Source organism: Phoenix dactylifera, chromosome 11, assembly GCF_051530095.1.
Source record: "Phoenix dactylifera cultivar Ajwa chromosome 11, Ajwa_hap1_PhDact_Kaust_v1.1, whole genome shotgun sequence".
Taxonomy (NCBI): domain Eukaryota; kingdom Viridiplantae; phylum Streptophyta; class Magnoliopsida; order Arecales; family Arecaceae; genus Phoenix; species Phoenix dactylifera.
Genome location: NC_143200.1, coordinates 14,510,592 through 14,527,826, shown reverse-complemented (window position 1 = coordinate 14,527,826; position 17,235 = coordinate 14,510,592). Strand labels below are relative to the sequence as shown.

General features: G+C 36.8%; 1 protein-coding gene across 3 annotated transcripts in view; it reads left to right on the top strand.

Moving 5' to 3' along the window:
- The window catches only part of LOC103699036 (uncharacterized), a 59,966-nt gene that overhangs the window by 37,298 nt on the left and 5,433 nt on the right, over window positions 1-17,235 (top strand). Inside the window, exon 8 of one of the 3 annotated variants that reach the window (XM_088706875.2) lies at window positions 9,833-17,224. The exons of 1 other annotated variant lie outside the window; for it this stretch is intronic. The gene's annotated coding sequence lies outside the window, so the exon portion shown is untranslated. Of the gene's footprint in view, window positions 1-9,821; window positions 17,225-17,235 lie in introns of those variants that run through there. One more of the 3 variants, XM_088706874.2, reaches the window with a different exon arrangement.

Genomic DNA, 17,235 nt, shown 5'->3' with positions numbered 1-17,235 from the left:
AAGCACAAACACAATGCAAACACACCAATATATAGTGGTTCGGTGCTCTCCTTAGCACCTACGTCCACTCCCCAAGCGTACCCTTGGGAATTCACTATAATCTCACGGATTACAGTTGGATTGTTTTTCGGGCTCACAATCCAAAAACCTTGTTGGTTTTACGGGCTCACCAACGAACCTATACAACTTTGGTTTTCCGGGTTCACCAAAAACCTTGTTGGTTTTGCGGGCTCACCAACGAACCTATACAACTTTGGTTTTCCGGGTTTACCAAAAACCTTTGTTGGTTTTGCGGGCTTACCAACGAACCTTTACAAAGTATTTAAAACAAATGAAAAGAAAAGATTTAAACTCCTAAATGAGCATATAAAGCAATATGAACTACAAAGAAGAGTTAGAAAGAAATTATCGCTTTGAAGTGGCTTCTCTCTTCTTTGTCAAGGATGCTTCACTCTTCAAGGGAGGATGGAGCTCTTGATGACTCTTTGAATCTGCTCAACCCCTTTCTTTTGACTCTTGAATGAAGCACTTGGATGAAGCTTGCCTTGCTAGGGTTCTCTCTTGAATGCACTTGATGTATTTTTCCAAAAGCTTGCTTCCTCTGATGAATACTCCCTCTTAAATACTTCTCCAACATCCAAATAGTCCTTTCTGACCGTTGGATTGAAGAAACTAGCCGTTTATAGCCGTTGGGAGTCCAAAAAGCATTTCTGCACAACTAGCCGTTATGTTCAACCCGTGTTTGGGTCGGCTCAACCTGTCCTTGGGTCGACCCAACTTTGCCTTGGGTCGACTCAACCATTTCTTGGGTCGACCCTCTCAGTAACCACAGAAACCTCAATTTCAGCCTTTCTTCCCATGGGTCGACCCAACCATTCTTTGGGTCGACTCAAAGTTCACTTGGGTCGACTCAAATTCTTCTTGGGTCGACCCTCTCAGTAATTCCAGAGAACCGTTTTCTGTCTGTCTTTCTGTCTTGCCCTTTGGGTCGACCCTCTCAGAGTTTGGGTCGACTCAAGCTTGGGTCGACTCAACCACTGTGTGGGTCGACCCTCTCAGTGAATCCAGAGAGCATTCTTCCTTTGCGTTTTGAGGTTCTTTGGAGGTTGGGTCGACTCATGCTTACCTTGGGTCGACCCAACTCACTGTTCATTTGTGCTGTTTTTGCAGGAGTGTGCCAGATGATTCCTAGATGTGCCGGGGTCGACCCAATCAACCTATGGGTCGACTCAATCCACACTTTGCTGCATTCTCAAGGTTAGATTCATCCAAATGAACAAGACCATACATATATTTTCAATTAAACAAATGTACTGAGAGTAATGAACTTATAAATGAAGTATCAATTTAACTTATAGCATGCTCTAGATAATTACTTGTTAATCATCAAAATAACACTATCATCCTCAATCTCTCCCTTTTTTATGATTACAAAATAAAGAGTATAAGCCTATTGATACTTGTCTTTAAAATCAGTTTATAAAAGGGATTGAATTTCAGAATTTCAGCTTTTCATATATACTTGTGAAATCTCCCCCTATATTATTCAAAATTTGCCAATTTGACTTTTTGAATGACTCCCCCTTTCATTTATAATTCATTAGCAATGAAACTTCAAAAATTTGAGATATCATATGAGTTTCAGGTTATGTATCGGGGTGCGAGAGGAGCGTGCCAAGTTCTGAATTATGATAGAAATTTTTGATCTGATGATTTTCATTGTTACAAATTGCTCCCCCTTAGATATATAAGCTTTCTTATATGATTTTCAATTTGTTTGCCCATTTATTTCTCTTTTCGTTTCATAACTTCTTTACTCACTCTTTCTTTAAACACTATCTTTACTTCTCCCAAAATTAATACTCTTTCTTAACTTCTCAAATGAAATACTCTTTCTTTTCTTAAAGTGAATATTCTATCTTTTCTTCTCCCCCTTTATATACTATTTTCTTCTCTTCTCCTTTATATACTCTTTCCTTCTCTTCTCTCCCTTTTTGTTATCATCAAAAACATATATATGGGAAAAAATGCAATTAAGAACAAACTTCAGACTTCATTGATCACAATAGGAACATTTTAGTATATCAAAAGCAAAAGCAAATACAATACTCCTCAATCAAAGTTTAAAGATGCATGATAACCACCAAATACATATGAGAACTAGATACATATCCTAGTCTCTAAACAAGATCGTGAGACTCTCCCGGATCGCTTGGCTACGGCTCTCTCGGGTCCCATTTCTCCAAGATCTTGAAGTAATCTATTGTTTGGAGATGATTGGAGAAGATTTGAGAGTGGAAAATAAGGTTTTCGGAAGAGGACAAAGGATAAACAGTGCCCTAGATAGCTCACGGGTCCCCCTTTTAACAGTGGGATCCCGACGTTGGGTCGACTCAAGAATTTTCTTGGGTCGACTCAACGTTGGGTCGACCCTATTCTGGGTTGGGTCGACCCAAGTGCAGAACTTTTCTTTTCTCTTCCTTTTTGCTTCTAAAAATTTTTCTTGCTTCCAATCCGTATAAATTCTTTCTGGGACAATGATACATGAGTAAGGAATCTATAGATAACAAGTTTGACTCATGTTTCATGGGTTTTTGAAAATTGGAGGAATGTATCATGAGGCTACTTGCTCCCTTTTATATTTCTTCAATAAAAAGGATCACATATGCCTAATTCCCTCCTTAGCGTGCAGAATCTATCTTCACTCAAGGGTTTTGTGAATATGTCGGCTAATTGTTTTTCAGTGCATATATGCTCAATACATATGTTTCCATTTTGCACATGATCCCTAATAAAATCATATCTTATTTCTATGTGTTTGGCTTTAGGAATGAGATATTTAGGATATAAGCCAGAAGTGATCTCTAAATGTAGATTCCAAAGTAAATTTCCAATACTAAGACAAATGGAATCCTTTTCACTTAGTTTTCAAAACAAGTGATTTACCAATTAAGTACAGATGAAAATCCAACTTTCAAAAGATATTCAATGAGGCACAAAGTTTAATACCACTTTACATTTAGTATTCTTTCTCTCATCTTTAGTTGTAAATTTACATGATTAAGTCTATATGATCTCTCCCTCTGAAATTTTCTTTCTCCCCCTTAATTAATCATTCCATTTGAGAGTTTTAGAATTTGTTCAATAAAATTGTCAATCTCGAAAATATATTTTATTTTCATAAGACTCAAGGTTTGAGATAAGACAACCTTTATAGAACTCATCTCAAGGTATAAACTTATTATATAATTAAAGCAAGTCTTGCAATATAAGGAGGTTCATCAAAATCAATCCATAAAATTCAAGGTATGCATCAAATTAAAGTAACTTTAGGATAAGATACTGAATATCTAAAGCTCCCCCTTAAAAGATGCATTCTTCTTTAATTATTCTTATCTTTTGTTGAATTTTAGATTTTAATGATAAACGTGAATAAAACTGAAACTTTATGATATCAAAAATGTAGAGTGATCTAGAATTATTCAAAATTTATAGCAATCACTCTTTTTAATCTTTTGAGAACAAGTTATGCTTCCTCTTAATCTTTGAGAAAATGTACTGAAATATTAATCAGAAAATAATTCATTTGAAGCTCAAATTCTTTCAAAAGCATTTACATTTTCTTTCTTTTAAGAATCATTTGAGTGAGCTGAAATATTTCTAAACTTAAGATCATTCACTCTTTTAATAATATATATATACATATATATTTTGATAGAAGTCTTTAATAATGTAGGAGAGGAAAAAAAAACATATAGATGATCATTGAAGTATATATATTTATAGAACTCAATTTCTTAATCAAAATTTTTCAGCAATGTATATATGAAGCACAATAAATCTTTTCAATATCAAAATAAAATCACATATTTAAAAATATTTGTTTGCACTCAAGATCATCGAAAGACACATCATTCAGACCAATATTAGTACACTTTGAAGATAAGAAATGATATGTTTCAGATGCGTATCGGGGCAAGCAATCAAGGCATCAGAATTATTCTTTTTTTTTTTAAGCTGTAGTTTTATCTAGAAATTCATATTGAGTTTAAGCTTTTATACAAAATCAGATTCTGAATTTCATAAAGATTCTCAAGGAGGCTTTCAAGGTTGTAATTTGAGATATGTATCTTCTCATTTGTTGCTCATCTTAAACTATTAAGATTGAAAACACACATTTCAAAAACATTAGAGCACATCCAGAATCTTTGTAATTCATATTGAATTTTGGTACAAATTGGAGGACATTATGTACTAATGTTAGGCAAGTTGAAAGATAAATTATAATCAATTCATTCTGCCTAATTTGCAAATTCAGATTATCCTTTTTTTTTTTTGGAAGATATTCATTAGAATAGAAGTATCCTTTTCTTCTTCTTTTTATAAATATATTCAATTTTCAGATTTCAAAGGTGATCATGAACGACAAATCTAAAATTTCTTTCAAAAATATTTTTAGAAAAATTCTTTATGTAATTTTTTCAAACATTCAAGCATTGGAACCGATTTAATAAGAAATTTTATTTTTGATCAAGAGAGTACAAGAGAAATCCAACATATCATTGATGAGTATAGAATACAAGTAAAAACAATTTTCATTAGGCTTTGAGGCACAAGTTATTTCGAAGTCAAAGATGAAGCAAAAACTTGTATACAAAGTTAAAGCCTATTCCAAATTATGAGTGTCATAAAAAAAAAAAAATAAATTTGCTATTGGTAGAAACATGTTTCAATCAAATTATTCAAGCATGAAGCATTTCAAACTGAATATTGAAAACACATAATTCAAAGTATGCAAAACATAACAAGCATGTCATGGATCAAAATCAATTCTTTTCAAATAAAATTTTCTTTATTTAAATACAATTTAGCACTGATTTTATCCTTAAGGTGTGTTTTCAAGTGATTGAAACTTCATTTGATTTTTCACAACCTTCTTATATATTTTCATTTATTTATCATTCATTCCCCAAATTTTTAATTTCTTTCTTTAACCATTCAATGAACATTTTGATTATCTTCATTTATTTTTCGGTTTTACTTTTCTATGCTCTATATTCTATTTGCTCCCTATCCGGTGGAGTTGGAAGGGGCACGAGGTACTACCACTAGCCTCCCTCTTGTGCCGTCCCTAATATGCCCTACACCGAATAGTTGGGTCAAATAGTGTCGGGTACTACCACTAGCCTCCCCATTGGCACCATCCCTATGATGAGCAATATAGAAATGTTAAAATGTTCACTTCAAACTCTCTCTGTTTAAGTGTAATTGATTACGGATTTTATCCCTTTCACTAGTCTTACAAATGTGCCGAATGTATTATGCTTGTTTTGCTTTTCCTTAAGATTGAAGTATTTGCCTTTACTTAGATTTTACTTCTCTTTAATAATATCCATTTTCTTTTCTTTGTCTCTCTCTCTTTTTGTTATTCTCAAGTAATTTACATGAAAGAGCAGAATAAAGAAATAATCTTATATACTGCATATAAATGTATATCATGCAAACAGCATTTTCATTATGCCCAATGATTCATAGCTTATCACAAGTTATTTTGAATTAGAGATTTGAGGCATAAACTTGTGTATTTCATGGTTATGCATTATATAGAAAAAAGTAAACTTCAATTTAATCACACCATGAAACAATCATCACTAGCATGAGAATGAAGCATGATATCAAGATGATCAGTAATTAAAGTTTTAATCATGCTACCATATAATTTCATACTATTGATTTTGCTCAACTAACTCACAAGAGAAGAGTTTAGATTACCAGTGCATTTAGCATTCTTCAAGCCAAATACCTTTTAGATTCTTTACACCCTTGGCTGAAGAAAATCTTTCCTTTTTTTTGTTTCCAAGGGAATGTTTATTGTATCTTTCATCGAGGTGTCCTTCAAGTTGAAATTTCTTGCTCACAAATCCTGTATCATTAGCAAAATCTTTTTTTTTCTTGAAGGCAATTCATTAGGTTCTCTAGGATACAAAAACATTCATACAACATATTTCCTAACTAGATGACTCAACATGAGACATGACAATAATTGAATTTGAGTCACTTTACTCAAGAGATTGCCTAAATATAAGCAAGTACCAGTCACTTGAACTAAAGAGATAATTTTATTAAATAATATGGTTCAAGGACACCCATGTGAGGCAATAAGAAGATTTATCAAAGTCAAACCAATTTCTTATTTTCAGAAGCAATTTAGCTTAGATTTTATTTGCTTAAGATAATTATCAATAAGATATACCAGTTAAGTTTTAATCAAATTATCTTAAATAGTTGTTTCTATCAAAATTCTGGTTATGATTCGGCTTTCAAATAATCTTGTTTCAGAGAGATAGGCAATTTTCTTTTAGATTAATTAAGATTTTATATTTGACTTATGGGAGATGGTTCAAAGAAATTAATATTCATACTTTTAGAATATTTTTATGCTCAGATTAAACATGATGTGTTAACATTAATCAGTAGAATTTGAGATAATTTTATGTAAGGATATTAATCATTCAATCAAGGATACAATGATTATACTAGATGAAACACTTTAAAGATCAGATTTATTAATCTTAGATTTTTAGAATAGTCTTGAGAATTACTTATAAAGGAAAAACAATCCATTGTTATAAAACTTTTTTTTTTTTAGTAGAATTCCCATTATGATCACGACACATTAATCATTTATGATTGAAACATATGATGCATACATGCGACTTATAGAGTAAATCATAATATATTTCAAATAATCACATAAGGAATGAGTGATATAATGATAAATTATACTCATACCTTCACAAATAATGAAATAAGATTTCATAAGTATTATGCTCAATAAAGTTTTAACATGAAGGTATGAAATCAGCATCAAGTGTTTATACTAGAGAGAAAATTTAGATTTTGTAAACTTGAAGAAGAAGGTTATATATATATCCATTCATTGTTTTCTTATCATGATGCAAGCACTAGAAAGTTTCATGCTAAAATCGTTGAGATAAGATTTAATGAATAAATTGAGACTTATCTTTAATTATGTGTCAACGCACCCATTTGTATGAAAATTTCATTTGTTCCATGGGTAGCTTGGCACATCTACATCTACACCCTCATATTTTCATTTTGGGTACCCAAGCTTGCTTGGGTCCTTGAGGGTTAGTGCATATGGTTCCTTTCGGAATCCAAATTTGTTTAATCGTAATAACTTTACCATTTGATTTATTTGTATTAGAACCATAGGTAAAGTTGTTATGCCCATTCTTTTCATGTTTGAGATAAGTTATCTTATTTAATGGTTTGCTTGGTGAATTGATAATCTTTTTCTCTAGAGATTTATTGTTAAGTAAGGAAGTCGAGCCAAATTTTGATTTATCATAATCAACATGTTGGCTTTCAAACATCATTTTTAATCTTTCCGAACTTACAGTGAATTTGTTAATAAAAGATTTTAATTGGTTGATTTCTTCATTTAGGTTTTGATTTTCTTTAATTAAATTCTGATTTTTCTGAATCAATTGTTCTGAATTTAACCTTAAGCTTTCATTTTCAGAATTTAGTTTGTCTTGTATTTCAGCAAAAGAATTTCTTTCTTTTGAAATTTTCAGATGTAGCTTTTTATTCTTTAAACTAAGCTTTTTGTATTCTAAGTATAAATCAGAAAATGCATCATGAAGTTCATCAAATGTAAAATCAGATTGAGCTTCAGTATGTACTTGATTTTTGAATGAGAAATCACTTTATATTCGAGTATATACCTCATCTTCATGTGCCATAAAGCAAGGATTTTTAATTTCAGATTGCTGCTCTTCTTCTTCAGAGCTAGTTTCAGATTCACTAAAAATGTTAGTGCATTCATATTTACCTTCAAGCATATTCCAAATTTCCTTAGCAGTTATGCAAAAAGATATGCTATTAAGTTCACTATCATCTAATGCACAATATAGAATATTCATAGCTTTTGCATTTTGCTGAGCCATTTTCTTATCATGATCAGTGTTTGTGTGTAGTCCATTGACTATGATACTCCATAAATCATAGTCATGTGCTTGAATGAAAATGCGCATGCGTGCTTTCCAATATGTATAGTTTGTGCCATTAAAAAGTGGAGGTCTATCAATTAATTGTCCCTCTCCTAGAAAACTATCTATTTGAGTTGTCATGATCTTTGGCTCTTGATCTTGAGATCAATAATTAATATTAGAGCACCTTGCTCTGATACCACTTGTTGCCCAAGGTGACAACTCAAGAGGGGGGGGTGAATTGGGTTTTTCTAAATTTTAGTGCTTTTTAAAAACTTTCGTAATTAAGTGCGGTGGATGCTTACTTAGGTTATTTGAGTGAGTTAAGCTAATACAAGAATAGAAGATAAAGCAAGGGAAAATGAAAGCACAAACACAATGCAAACACACCAATATATAGTGGTTCGGTGCTCTCCTTAGCACCTACGTCCACTCCCCAAGCGTACCCTTGGGAATTCACTATAATCTCACGGATTACAGTTGGATTGTTTTTCGGGCTCACAATCCAAAAACCTTGTTGGTTTTACGGGCTCACCAATGAACCTATACAACTTTGGTTTTCCGGGTTCACCAAAAACCTTGTTGGTTTTGCGGGCTCACCAACGAACCTATACAACTTTGGTTTTCCGGGTTTACCAAAAACCTTTGTTGGTTTTGCGGGCTTACCAACGAACCTTTACAAAGTATTTAAAACAAATGAAAAGAAAAGATTTAAACTCCTAAATGAGCATATAAAGCAATATGAACTACAAAGAAGAGTTAGAAAGAAATTATCGCTTTGAAGTGGCTTCTCTCTTCTTTGTCAAGGATGCTTCACTCTTCAAGGGAGGATGGAGCTCTTGATGACTCTTTGAATCTGCTCAACCCCTTTCTTTTGACTCTTGAATGAAGCACTTGGATGAAGCTTGCCTTGCTAGGGTTCTCTCTTGAATGCACTTGATGTATTTTCCCAAAAGCTTGCTTCCTCTGATGAATACTCCCTCTTAAATACTTCTCCAACATCCAAATAGTCCTTTCTGACCGTTGGATTGAAGAAACTAGCCGTTTATAGCCGTTGGGAGTCCAAAAAGCATTTCTGCACAACTAGCCGTTATGTTCAGCCCGTGTTTGGGTCGGCTCAACCTGTCCTTGGGTCGACCCAACTTTGCCTTGAGTCGACTCAACCATTTCTTGGGTCGACCCTCTCAGTAACCACAGAAACCTCAATTTCAGCCTTTCTTCCCATGGGTCGACCCAACCATTCTTTGGGTCGACTCAAAGTTCACTTGGGTCGACTCAAATTCTTCTTGGGTCGACCCTCTCAGTAATTCCAGAGAACCGTTTTCTGTCTGTCTTTCTGTCTTGCCCTTTGGGTCGACCCTCTCAGAGTTTGGGTCGACTCAAGCTTGGGTCGACTCAACCACTGTGTGGGTCGACCCTCTCAGTGAATCCAGAGAGCATTCTTCCTTTGCGTTTTGAGGTTCTTTGGAGGTTGGGTCGACTCATGCTTACCTTGGGTCGACCCAACTCACTGTTCATTTGTGCTGTTTTTGCAGGAGTGTGCCAGATGATTCCTAGATGTGCCGGGGTCGACCCAATCAACCTATGGGTCGACTCAATCCACACTTTGCTGCATTCTCAAGGTTAGATTCATCCAAATGAACAAGACCATACATATATTTTCAATTAAACAAATGTACTGAGAGTAATGAACTTATAAATGAAGTATCAATTTAACTTATAGCATGCTCTAGATAATTACTTGTTAATCATCAAAATAACACTATCATCCTCAGAAACTAATCTAACGGTTTCTTCTACTTCTAGTTGGGTTATAGATTCTGGTTCTAGTGCTCATCTGTGCACTACCATGAGGGTCTAAAGGAAAGTAGAAGGCTCGCGGAAGGTGCGGTAACCCTTCGGATTGGCAACGGAGCAAAAGTTGCTGCTGTGGCTGTGGGCACCTACCATCTGCGACTACCGTCTGGTTTTAGTTTATTACTTAGAGACTGCTATTATGTACCTGCTGCTAGCAGAAATTTGATTTCTGTTTCATGTCTAGCATAGGAAGGTCATGTTTTTACATTTGACAAAAACTGCTATTCTATTTATTTCAGAAATAAAATAGTTGCACGTGGTTTTATGATTGACAGTCTCTATCATTTGCATATGGATGTATCTGTGAATGTGTCTGAGCAAGAAATGAGTGCCAAAGGATCCAAGAGATCCAGGGATGAGATAAACCAAAAATATTTGTGGCACCTCAGGCTTGGCCATATTGGAGAGGACAGAATGAACAAAATGGATAAAGATGGGCTTCTCGGCTCATTGACTTCCGAGTCATATCCAGTTTGCGAGTCCTATCTTCAAGAAAAAATGGCCAGATTGCCCTTTGTAGGACATGGGGAGAGGACCACTGAAATACTTACCCTGATACACACAGATGTGTGTGGCCCATTCGATGTGCAAGCCAGGGGATGTTATTCGTACTTCATTACCTTTACCGATGATTATTCATGGTATGGGTATGTGTATCTTATGAGACACAAATCTGAATTTTTCAAAAAGTTCAAAGACTTCAGAAATGAAGTAGAAAAACAAACTGGAAAACCCCTTAAGGCTCTTCGATCAGATCGAGGAGGAGAATACCTTAGTAGAGAATTCCGGAACTATCTCAAAGACAATGGCATAGTCTCACAATGGACTTCTTCGGGTACACCTCAACTCAACGGGGTGTCAGAAAGAAGAAATCGGACTCTATTGGATATGGTCTGGTCCATAATGAGCTTCACTGATTTACCGATGTTTCTTTGGGGAGATGCCCTACTTACCGCAGTATATCTACTTAATAGAGTTTCCTCTAAATCCGTTCCTACCACACCGTATGAGATATGGTATGGTAAGAAACCAAGTCTTGGTCATCTCAAGATTTGGGGATGTCCGGCCCACGTCAAAAGACTACAGGCGGACAAGCTAGAGGCTAGGACCATAAGTGCTCGTTTTATAGGATATCCTAAATAGTCATTAGGATACAATTTTTACGTCTCAGAGGATCACAATGTGTTTGTGAGCCGTCATGCCATCTTCTTGGAAAACCAGTTTATCCTTGATAGAGGCAGTGGGAGGAAAATTGAGCTTGAAGAGAAAGTCTCTGAAAAGCAACGAGTCATGGATCCTATTGAACCCATTCATACAGAGCCAGTACACGATGTCCCTCAACCACCTCGCAGATCTAGTAGGGTCTCCCATCCTCCCAATAGATACTTAGGTATACTAGAAGAGGATACCGAGGAAATATTCCTAGTGGGAGATAGGGATCACATACAGGATCCCAAAACCTACGACGAGGCGATATCAGATATCGATTCCGAGAAATGGCTGGAAGCCATGAAGTCAGAATTAGACTCCATGCATTCCAACCAAGTCTGGACCTCAGTAGATCCACCAGAAGGTATTGTACCTATTGGATGCAAATGGATCTACAAAAGAAAAATAGGTTCGGATGAAAAGGTAGAGACCTTTAAGGCAAGGCTGGTGGCGAAAGGGTATAGTCAACGCGAAGGCATTGACTATCAGGAGACCTTTTCACCTGTAGCTATGCTAAAATCCATCCGAACATTGCTTGCCATTGCAGCATTTCATGATTATGAAATCTGGCAGATGGACGTGAAACTGCTTTCCTGAATGGATATCTTGATGAAGATATCTATATGGAACAGCCTTTGGGTTTCACTTCCAGTGATGGAGATCACAAGGTCTGCAAGCTGCAAAGGTCCATCTATGGACTAAAGCAAGCATCTCGGAGTTGGAACACTCGTTTCGATGACGCAATCAAAACATTTGATTTCATCAAAAACGAAGAGAAACCGTGTGTTTACAAAAAGGTTAGTGGGAGTGCTATCGTATTTCTCGTACTGTACGTGGACGACATCCTCCTGATAGGGAATGATATTCCCATGCTAACCTCGGTCAAGGTCTGGTTGTCAAAAGAGTTCTCCATGAAAGACCTTGGGGAAGCATCCTATATTTTCAGAATAAAGGTCTATAGAGATAGATCTAAAAGGATGCTTGGCCTATCACAGAAGATGTACATAGAGGAAGTGCTGAAAAGGTTCAGCATGGAAAACTCCAAAAGGGGTCTCTTACCCCTTAGGCATGGAATTCATCTCTCCAAGAAGATGTGCCCCAACACATCTGAAGAGATTCAACGCATGAGCAAGATTCCCTATGCATCGGCAATAGGGAGCCCCATGTATGCCATGCTATGTACACGACCTGATATAGCCCTTGCTGTGAGTGTCACAAGCAGATATCAGTCGAATCCAGGTCAAGAACACTGGACAGCTGTGAAGAATATCCTTAAGTACTTGAGAAGAACTAACGATTTATTCTTGGTTTTTGGAGGATCATCAGAGTTGAAGGTAGAATGGTACACAGATTCAGACTTCATGACTGATAGAAAGTCAACATCTGGATATATGTTCTTGTGCAATGGTGGTACGGTGAATTGGAAAAGTTCTAAACAACCGATCATTGCTGATTCTACTGTGGAAGCTGAATATATCGCCGCCTCTGAAGCTGCTAAGGAAGGCTTCTGGTTCAAGAAATTTATTGCGGAATTGGATGTAAGGCCATAGCTCTACTGCGATAATAATGGCGCCATAGCTCTTGCTAAGGAGCCAAGATCTTATCAGAAGTCCAAGCACACATAGCGGCGCTTCCACCTCATACGCGACTATGTTGAGAAGAAGTATGTCGAGGTGCAGAGAGTAGACTCCACGGACAACGTGGCTGACCTATTCACTAAGCAGCTAAGTCAACAAAAGACTGAAGCCCACCTTGAGAAGATGAGACTAAGATATATGACTGATTGGCTTTAGTGCAAGTGGGAGATTGTTAGATGTATGCCCTAGAAGCCAATTTTGGCTGACACATTATTAATTCTAGGACATAATTTGTACTTAACTTTATTATTATTGAATAAATGAAAGGCATCTTTTTCATTCATATTGTTATTGTGTCTATGAATCGTCCAAGGAATTAATAAGATGATGATGCATATTCTCAAGAGTTGAGAATTTGAGCCATGTATCATTAGTGATTAATTTCTAAACGCTCCTGATTGATGGATCATCACGAGGACGGTGATCGATCCGATGAGATCAGTGCACACATTACTTTCCCTATGGATGGACGAGACTCGAGTCCACGGTGTGGAGACACTGAAGTAATAGTGCAGGTGCTTGTTAGAGAACAAGGGTACTGAGCGTGACCAATACAAGAAGTCACTTGGATGTCTATCCACTCGTCAGTGACTTGCTTGATGTTGCAGTAGTGTGACTTGTCCTTTGACCTGCGGTGCTTCGGCCACTCACAGTGAAGTTATTGTAGTTTGACTGCACACATGCATGGTCTCTAGCCATATGGGTCCATGCAGTGTAGATTGGCTGCAGTAGGTTCACTGTAGGAGTAGGATATGCATCTACAAGGAATCTATCGACCCTGATAGATAAGGAGAGATCCTATGTGATTTATAAGACTGAGTTCGTAAGACCTCGGCCGGGGCAGTATGCACAGTGGAAAAAGAGTTTTCCACTCTCGAACTTAAGTCGAATAAATCTTCACATATGACAGACGATGGGGTTTGACGAGTTGTCCATGACCTCCGTACTGTAGGGATCCACGATAGTAGGACTGTATCACATATTGATTGCACCTAGAGGTTCACCATTCTATTCTGCTAGGTAGCCACTACATGCTGCTAGGTGTCACTGGTGGATGGTGGGACTCACAGGGATTATCTCGATATTGATTAACCCTAATGAGTAGAGTTGGAATCGTTCCAATCCATTGAAAGGAGTTTTCAATGATATGGTGATAGAGATCACAATATATCTTACTACCAGTCAGAATAGAACCTATGGGGTCACACACACTAGAAGTATTGACCGATCCGATGGTTGGAAAGTGATTATGAATCACGAGTAATTAATTCGATTGATAATAAGTTGAAGAAGGAATGGAAATTGATTAATTAGACTTAAAACACGAATCCTACTTCGAGTAGGATTCCTAGAGTCCTAATTGGATTAGGACTGGAAATCTTAATTGGAGTAGGACTGGGATTCCTACTTGGAGTAGGATTCCTACAATCCTAATTAGATTAGGAGATTTGAATTAAAATTGGATTCCTACTTGGAATAGGATTCCTAGAGTCCTAATCGGATTAGGACTTCGGATTCAAATTAGAGTTCTAGTTGGATTAGAACTAAAATTAAACAAGTCCTAATTGGATTAGGATTTCTTAAGTCATAATTAATTATTAATCTAATGAATCAACATGACTCCTAATTGGGTTAGGATTGAAGAGTTCAATAGAGTCATGGTTCATTCAAGTTCTAATTGGATTAGGACTAGCATAGATTGAACCCGATTGATTCATGATTTGGTTAATCCTAATTAGATTAGGACTAAACCATGAGAAGGACACCTAATCCTCCTTGGAGGAGGATTAGGTTAACCAAGTAAGAGGAGCATAAGCCCCTCTCCTCTTGGTTGGTGCGGCATGAAGAGAGGGAGCCGGCGCCCTCTCTTGGAAATAAGTCAAGGGCTCCTAACTTGTAGGAGCCCTTCATGACTTTAAAAAGGGAGGTGGGCGGCTGACCTAGGGCATCATTAGAAGCCCTCCTCCTCTCCAATTCGTGGCCACCCTTCTCTCCTCTTGGATTAGCCGCAAGCAAGAAGGAAAAGGGCCTTGATAGTCTTCTTCCTCCTTCGTTTGGGATTCAACACAAGGAAAAGGAAAGGTTGCATCTAGCCTTTTGGATCTTCTCCCTTGATCCCTTCATCTTCTTCCTCCTCCCTCTATCATTCAAGAGTTGAAGTAAAGGGAGGTGATCAGCCATCAAAGTAATCTCTGCAAGGGAGCTAGCACCCCGAGGAGATAGAGAGCTTGGATTGGTCCTCTGCTTCGTGTGGATACCCGTAGAGGTCGGGCACTTGAACGGCTTCAAGCGAACCTTCATCCAAAAACCACGATCATCAGTTTGCGGTGATCATCTACCCGCACAAGGTGAAGATCTGATATTCCTAAAGGTTCTAAAAGTTTTAATTCTTATCTATCTACGAACGGTTTCTTGAAACACGTTCATGCGATGAACGTCGATCCCGCTTATGCCGATTCCGTTGCCATCTGAATTTTTTTGAATTTTCTGCGGCATGGGCAGGTTCCCAACAGAAGCAACAGGGCAAAAGGAACCATTGACATGCATATCATGGCCCAAAGGAATCCACTGACCTACTATACATTCCAAATTACATGATCACCATATCAATCAAAATTAGAAAGAGATGTTTGATGGTCTATCATGCTCATATATCTAAGTTCATTCCTTTCTCTTTGATTTATATACACCATTTTTAAATATCCAATGACACTTCTAGCTGCAGGATCTATTAGAAGTATGCCCTAGAAGCTAATTTGGCAGACACATTGTATATATTCTGAGACATAAATTTGTACTTGATCTTTTTATTAATTAATAAAATTGGATATTTTTTTCATTCATGTTATTATCCGTCCATGAATCGTCCAAAGAATTAATAAGATAATGACATATATTCTCAAAAGTTGAGAATTTAAAGCATGTGCCATTGTTGATTAATTCCTGAATTACTCTTGATCGATGGATCATTACGAAGGATGGTGATCGATTCGATGAGATTAGTGCACATATCATATTTTTTAATGGACGAGTCTTGAGTCCACAGTGTGGGAACACTAAAATGATTATGCAAGTGCTTGTTAGAAAATAAGGGTACTGAGCGTGACCAAAGCAAGAAGTCACTTGAATGTCAGTGATTTACTTGATGCTGCAGTTGATAATTGATACTTAGACCTGCGATGCCACAGCTATTCACAGTGAGGTCGCTGTAGTTTGACGAGTACATAAACATGGGCCCTATCCATTAGGATCCTTGTGGTGCAGATTGGTTGCAGTAGGTTCATTGTCGAATTAGGGTTGCATCTAGATGGGATCTATCGACCTTGATAGATTAAGAGAGATCCTATGTGATTTATGAGTCTGAGTTCGAAAAACCTTGGCTAAGACATTTCGGAAAAGGAGTTTTCTAATCTCGAACTTGAGTCAAATAAATTTTGACATATGACAGACGATGGGATTTGAGGAGTTATCCATGACCTCCATCTTGTCGGGATCCACGATAGAAGAACTATATCATACGCTAACTGCACCTAGAAGTTCATCTATTCCATTTTACTGGATTGTCACTACATGCTGCTAGGTATCACTGGTGGATTGTGAGACTCGAAGGCATTCACTTGATGATCAGTAAATTCTGAAGAAAAGAGTTGAAATTATTTCAACCCATTGAAAGAAGTTTCAATAATATTATGATGGAGATCACAATATATCTCGCTATCAGACAAAATAGAACCTATGGGGTCACACATATAAGAGATTTTGATCGTTCCGACGGTTGGATTGCGATTTAGAATTGCAATATATCTTGATTGTCAATTTGATTGATAATTGGTTTAACCTACTAAGAGTTAGTGAGTTAAAGAAGGAGGATTTCAATTGGATTCAATTGGACTAAATCAATTAAGCTTAACCTTTTTAGATAAGGATGGAAAGTCTCAATTAATTAGAACTCCTTATTTGATAAGGAACTTAATTCATAAATCCAATTTGGATCCTAATTGGATTAGGATTCACATGAATCAAATTGGAGGACATATTGAATCCTAATTAGATTAGGATTCAATTAATCAAGAGGGACCACGTGATTCCTAATTGAATTAAAAAATCTAAAGCATGAAAGGAAGGAACTCCCCCTCCTTTCCTTCCTCAGGTGAAACAAAGGAGGGACATCCACCCCTCCTTGAATCATGCCAAGAACCTCTTGATTGCATCACGCCCCACCCCTCCTTTCTTTTTTGGCCTTCCACACGGCACAAGAAGAGGCCATGTTGCCTCTCCTTGATTCTCTCCAACCTCTTTTAAGTAAAGGATTGGAAGGGGTGAATCAAGAAAGAATTTCTCCAAATCCTTTTCCTTCTTTAAGCTAGACATGAGATGCTTACATAAAGAGGAGGGGGGCATGAGGGCTAAATATGCATTAAAGATTATTGAATTCAGCCTTCTCTTCCTCTTCTTTAACCACAAAGAAGTCCTTTTCTTCTTCCTCCTTCCAAGAAAAAAAGAAAATGTTTCTTTTT